The sequence below is a fragment of the Narcine bancroftii genome, chromosome 11, assembly GCF_036971445.1.
Source record: "Narcine bancroftii isolate sNarBan1 chromosome 11, sNarBan1.hap1, whole genome shotgun sequence".
Lineage (NCBI taxonomy): Eukaryota > Metazoa > Chordata > Chondrichthyes > Torpediniformes > Narcinidae > Narcine > Narcine bancroftii.
The window spans coordinates 43,954,918-43,960,874 of record NC_091479.1 but is presented as its reverse complement, the minus strand read 5'-3'; the positions used below and the strand labels follow the sequence as shown (position 1 = coordinate 43,960,874).

General features: G+C 52.4%; 1 long non-coding RNA gene across 1 annotated transcript; it reads right to left on the bottom strand.

The window, feature by feature from the left end:
• Window positions 1-390: 390 nt before the first annotated feature.
• LOC138745316 (uncharacterized) lies at window positions 391-5,719 on the bottom strand. Its single transcript, XR_011346164.1, has 3 exons — window positions 4,765-5,719; window positions 4,083-4,163; window positions 391-735 (listed from the first exon to the last, which is right to left on the bottom strand). It is a non-coding gene; the product is annotated as an uncharacterized lncRNA (long non-coding RNA).
• Between the last annotated feature and the right edge of the window lie 238 nt (window positions 5,720-5,957).

Below are 5,957 nucleotides of genomic sequence, written 5' to 3'. Positions count from 1 at the left end.
TACAACCTACCCCCTTCCCCTAACCCTACCTCCTACCCCTTCCCCATACCCACACCGCCTACAACTACCCTCTACCCTATACCTTACAACTTACCCCCTTCCCCTAACCCTACCTCCTACCCCTTCCCCATACCCGCACCTCCTACCACTACCCCTACCCTATCCCTTACAACCTACCCACTTCCCCTAACCCTACCTCCTACCCCTTCCCCATACCTGCACCCCCTACCACTACCCCCTACCCTACCCCTTACCACAACCCCTACCCTTACCCCCTTCCACTACCCCCTTTCTCCTACCCCCTTCCCCTCCCCCTCCTTCCCCTAGGTTAGGGGTAGGAAGGGGAAAGGGAAGGGGGAGGGGAAGGGGAGGAGGAGAAGGGGAGGGGAAAGGGGAGGGTTAGGGGAGGGGAAGGGGGAGGGGAAGGGGAAGGGGTAAGGGGAAGGGAAGGGGAGAGGGGAAGGGGGAGGTGAAGGGTGGAGGGCTGGGGTTAGGGCATAGGTGTGAGGGCAGGGGAAGGGGAAGGTGAGCGGGAGGGGGTTGGGATGGAGAAGGGGTAGAGGAGAAGAGGGGAAGTGGGTGAAGGGACATGGAAAAGGCAGGGAATGGGGTTGGCAGGGCCAGAGGGAGAAGAAGGGGAGGGATTCAGGCCATCATGATGTTGTCCGTCCTCTGTTCAGCTGGGATGCGAGGTTCTTCTGGACTCGTGTCTTGTCTCTGAGATCGCTCCGTCTCCTGGGAAGAGAAATACGAGTGATAGAGATGCTGTCTCTGAGGCCTGATCACAATGACTTTGGAGGGTCCCAACTCTTCCCCCATCATCCCCACTACCCCTGAACACTGGAGCCTTTCCCCTTCCTCTGCTTTACCTGAGGAAGTGTGTTTTGGCGAAAACCATGATCTCTCTCTGCAGAGCTCAGAGCAACGTGTGTCCATCAGGCAATACCCTGGTTCTCCACAATATGGCAGCAAGATGCTAGACAATCATGGATGGATCAGTCAAGACCATTCAGCTGATCCATCTGAACCTACCCCACGACAATGTTACCCTCCCCTCCATCACACCAGTACCTTCCATTTTTCTTTAATTCCTGTCCATATTAAAATCCTTTTCATGCCTTTTTTGGACCAGCCTCCGCTACTACCCCGGCAATGCATTCCACCCACCCACTACATTCTGTGTGAATAAAATGTACCCCTCACGTCTTGCCTAAATTTCCCTCAGCTCACCTTATTTAGACGTCCTCTGGTATTCTCGCCCAAGGAATGCACACAATATTCCAAGTGTGGTCTGACTAGAATTTTATACATCTGCAACGTTACCTCTCGGTTTTTGAACTCAATCCCCTGACTCCTGAAGGCCAGCACACAATACACCATCTTAAACTCCCTCTCAATTTGCACAGCAACCTTGAGCGATTTATGGAGCAGGATCTAAATATTTCTCTGTCCTGCACACTGTTCATAATCCTGCCATTAACCAAGTGCTCTGCCCACACATTCTTGTAATCCGCATTCAATAAAGATATTGGTCTATGTGAAGCTACTTTTAATGGGTCTCCAACCTACTTTGGAATAACTGTTATTCGTGCCCTTGAAAATGACTGGAAATAAACCTGGACCAGTTGCTTATTTAAGTACATCTGATTTACAGGATTGAACTCCATCTGTCACTTCTCTGCAAACTGGATGACCTATGACAACCTTCTACACTGTCTACAACATCTCTACCTCTGTGTCATCCCCTGACGTACCCACCCTTCCACTTCCATCATGATTCATAAAAATCACAAAGAGCAGGGGTCCCAGAGCAGATCCCTTTGGAGAGCCACTAGTCATTGTTCCATCTACTACTACCTTCTGTTTTCTGCAGACAAGCCAATTCTGAATCCACACAGCCAAGGCTCAATGGATCCCATGCCTCCGGACATTCTGAATGAGGCCACCGTGGGAACCTTGTCAAGCACCTTACTAAAATCCTCGTGCAGCACATACAGACCTTGACCATCATCTATTTCCTTTGACACCTCCTCGAAAAGCGCTAATTGACTCGTGAAGCAGGACCTGCTCCTCACAAAACTATCCATGAATTTGCCCAGCATGTTTGGGCATTGCCCTCGGCCCCAGCATCTGCAGACTTCCTGGCCAGTCCCTCCCTTACCCCTTCCCAGAGCTTCCGCATCCATTAGAACATCAAGCATTGCTGCCCAGTACAGGCCCTTTGGCCCATAAAGGCTGTACTGACCTTTGTAAATGTTCTCCACAACCTTTATTTGTACCACACCCATAGGAACATAGGAAGTGCGAACAGGAGTAGGATAAAAATGGCCTATCGAGCTTGCTCCGCCATTCAATACGATCATGGCTGATCTAATTTATGATCTAACTCGACCTACCCTGCCTTCTCACCATATCCCCAAATTCCTCTATCATGTAAAAATTCTGTTCCCTTACATCCACATGCTCGTCTCAGAGACTTTTATATGTACCTATTCTACCAACCACTACCACTTTCTCCGGTGACGCATTCAAAGCTCTCACAACTCTCTGCATAAAAAAAATCTCCCCTCACCTGAAGCGGATGCTCTCTGAGATTTGCACCTGACACTTTAGGAAAGTTTTCTGGGTGTTCATTCCATCTAAGCCCCCCACAATCTTATTTAGAATAAGTTATTAAGCTGTGGAAGGGGCAAGTTGGGAGAGGGAGGAGGGGAGAGAGCTGGTGGGGGAGGGGTGAGAGCTGGTGGGGAGGGGACAAGGCCGTGTTGGGGAGAGGGATCAGAACCGTGTTGAAGTGGTGAACGGGCAGACACGGGTGGATCTACCTGCCGAAATAAAGGAGCAATATGAAGGCCATCTCGGGATCTACCAGCATCTTCTGGGGCTTGATGTCTCAATGGAAAACCCCCTGAGGATGGAAGTAGGCCATGCTCTGCTACAGTTGGTACATGAACATCTGGCAACACAACGATATAACATGACCCACTCTGCCTCCACACTGGCCGGTTCTGGATCCTGAGGGTAAGGGGAGGTGGGTGAAGGGCCCCTCCCTGCCAATCAACATCCATCCTCATCATCCTCTCCACCCCTCTCCCCTCACTACCCTTTCTCTCCTCACCAATACCCATTGAGACCCTCATGCACCCTTCATCGATATCCAGTCCCCAGCAAGACTTAGCCAGTAAACTCCTTCATATCCTCCAACCCCACCATCCAAGCTTGCCCCAGTGGACAACTTGACCACCCAGACCCACAACCACCTTGATGTAGATCATGGGAATGGGCTGCTTGGCCTTGTTGAAGTGCTGGGCCATGCAGTGAACTGTCTCGGGAACATAGTCCAGACCCAGATTCAAATAAACCTCCTCTTTCTCTTGGACACAATACAAACATGTCAGCTGGATTTACCCTCCAACACCCAGTGCCTCTCCCAACTGGAGTGCCAGCCCCTCCTGCTCTCTGTAGGCCTGATGCACCCACTGCTCAACACAACATTGCATGAATCCAAGGGCTCAGCGAGCAGAGCGTCAACAGGCCATAGTGGACCCGTCCGCTGCCCCATCATTCGGCTTCTGGTGAGACTGCACAAAATGTCCAGCTCTGACCGCCCTCCCTCTTGAGCCAAGGATCCACCGGGAGAGAAAAACCATTGACGTTTTGAGATGAGATATTTTTGCAGCCGTGTGTTGGCTGGGGTCGAATATGTGGAGGCTGAGTTGTTGGGACGATTCAGAGCAGGTGTTGATTTGGAAGGGCACCAAAAGGTTCTGCGGAAGTGAGTTATGGGGGAAAATACATTCGTGAAATGAATTGGGGAAACAGACTGGAGGGGTTGAGTGGCCGAATTTGGCGACCTTGTCTTGTGGTCTTGGCTGCTGCTGTCTGGAGTTGAAATGGCAAGAGGTCATGAGTTAATGGGTGAGGAGCAGGGCAGCCAGCGTCAAGGAGTCGGCACTGGTCAGAGGGGCAGGATGGAGGCAACAGAGAGGCTGCAGCGAGACAGATCGATTGAAGGAATGGGGAAGGTAGCAGCAAATGATATGCATCAGAGTGAGGGTGGGGTGGGTGCAGGTGGATCTTACCTTGACTACAGAGGAGTAGAAGTTGAGAAGAGGGACGATGATGGTGTGATCCAACTTTCGCACGATCTGCAGTTTGCGGTTCTATGGCGAGAGAGGAACATCAGCAAGGCTGGGCGATGGATCGGGGCCCTGAGGGGCAACTTGTCCAAGTTGAGGGGGGAGGCGGGGAGGAGATTCGTCAAGAGGTCAGAGGTGGGGAACTCCTAGGGAGGCCGAAGTGGGGGACTTTTCGAGAGTCAGTGGGGGGGACGTTTCGTGTCGCTGGAGTGGGGACTCGTCAGGGGGTTCAATGAAGTATCATTTCAGTTTTTATGATTGTTTTCCCAGCTTCTACAAAACAATTAATTTGCATAAAATCTCTGCTATTTGCCAGGTGTGTGTGTGTGTGTGTGTGTGTGTGTGTGTGTGTGTGTGTGTGTGTGGGGTGGGGGGTTGTGTGTGGGGAGGGGGGGGCTGTTGTGGGTTTGTGTGACTTTCTCTGTTTCCAAACCCCATGGCTGCCTTGGTCTCTGTCAGATGCTCCTCTTTCCACCCACCCTTCAAAAATGTGTTTGGGGTGTTTGTCAATTGGGTATAATTGCGTGAAACGAGCTCATGTGTCGCAAGGGCCTGTGAACGTGCTGTAGGCCTGAAGTTAAATATCAGGGTGTTCCATTTCCACACAACTGCTCCTCCCCCTCACCTTGAATCTCTTGTCTTGCAAGATCTTCTTGATGGCAATCAGCTCTCCGGAGTCCACCAGCCTTGCCTGGTACACCACACCGAAAGATCCATTGTCGATGATTTTAACATTTGTGCAGGACACCACCTTGGGGACGTTGGGTCCATGACCCGGTGTGGCCACCTCTGTTGTGACCTTATTGCCATGTCCTCTGGGGCAGAAGCAGCAGAATTTACACACCCAGAGGGTACACAACAGGTCATTTATCCCAACCCAGCCTTGTTGTCCAAGTTAGTCTCTACCCCTCCCTCTAACTCCCTTCCAAGGGTCACCTAAATGTCAGAATTGATCCTCTGGTGGTTCGTTCCAGCCTCTCAGTAGAAATATTGCCACCCCAGGTCCCTCTTTGATCACTCTCCTCAGACTGAGGCCAGTTCCGCAGCCGTTCACTTTGTCTACAACCCTCCCTCCATGAGAGGATCGGGTCATCTTGACCTTCAGCGCGTCCCGGGGAGATGAACCACTCTGAACCCTACCACGGGTTTAGCAGAAGCCCTCCACATTCCCAGAAGCTCAGCAACACCGTGATCATCCATGATGCAAGCGAGACCTCGTCGCCTGAGGGAGCAGGTGGTGTGGAGAGAGCCCCACTCTTCACCGCTCAACTCTGCAAGGTCCGCCGCAGCAGAAACACTTTCTAGCACCTTGATCCAGGTCCACTGGGGGAAAGAATCCTATCCCGGTTGGGGGGGGGGGGGTGTGGGGGTGTATGCAAGGGTGGAAGGCATCTTGTAACCTGGGGGGGGGTGTGGGGGCGGGTGGAGGAGCGGTCCTGTCTCTCAGTGGACAGATCCCATTCCAGGTGGAGGGGAAGCTCTGTCCCATTTCTGTTGAAAGGTCTACCTTCCATCCCCCTCGCAACGTCTCTTCTCCCTCAGACACCTCACACTCTCCCCTGCCCCGATTCCTCTACCACTCTCACATCCCCCACCCAACACCACCCCCATGGTTTCCCCAGTGCCTTCCGTCCCCTCGCACCCCATCCCCCCAGCTCAACCCTATGTCCCCTACCTCTGATCCAATCTCCCTTGACATTAGCCTGTGGTGCAACCCCGTTCCTTCGTTCTCCCCTCCACTCCTACAGACCCCATCCCTGTATCCCCTCACATGCCATTGTTCTCCCCTTCCCACTCCCCTCCAGCTGCCTCATAAAG